The sequence below is a fragment of the Orycteropus afer genome, unplaced genomic scaffold (genome assembly GCF_000298275.1).
Source record: "Orycteropus afer afer isolate SDZICR_OR568_19922 unplaced genomic scaffold, OryAfe1.0 scaffold00090, whole genome shotgun sequence".
In the NCBI taxonomy this organism is placed as follows: domain Eukaryota; kingdom Metazoa; phylum Chordata; class Mammalia; order Tubulidentata; family Orycteropodidae; genus Orycteropus; species Orycteropus afer.
Window position 1 is genome coordinate 7,487,709 of NW_006921677.1, and position 667 is coordinate 7,488,375.

The window sequence follows — 667 nt, forward strand, 5'->3', positions numbered from 1 at the left end:
CTGACACGCAGGGTCGCCGTTCCCAACAAAGAATGAATCCGAAAGCCTCCGGGGCGAGCAGCGAGCTGCTTGCTCCAGGAAGTATATAGTCCGGAATGCCGTTCTTCCAGTTTGTCCCTGGGATAGTATTACAGGTAGGCCACACCCCTGGGGAAACTCCCCCTAGACTCACTGGCCACTTAGGACGCAGTCATGTGATCCATCATGGGAACCACCACTCACAAGTGGAGTCCAGCCAAGTTGACACATCTTCAACTATCACAGTAACCATGTGGCTAGTTGAGCTACCATGTTGAACAGCACAAGTTCCTTCCACTCCTCAGAAGGAAGGTTGGACAATCTACTTCCATAGAGATAACCACCTCAGAAACCCAAGGAGGGGGTCACTATGAGTTGGATCTGACTGGACGGCAGTGAGTTTGGTTTTTTTGGTATCTCATCTCTCACATCCATAAGACACAAAGTCTGTGAATATTTTTTTACCTTCTACGTGCATTCAATGTATATAAATCTTTCCATCTCCACTCTTGCTGCATTTGTTTAGGCCACCAAAATCCATCTTCTGAACTACTACAACAGTTACTGAACTGCTCTTCCTGCTTCAATCAGCCTTAATTAACCTTTCTCTTTTCTGTTCTGCAGCCAGAGCATCCTTTCGAAAACTAGT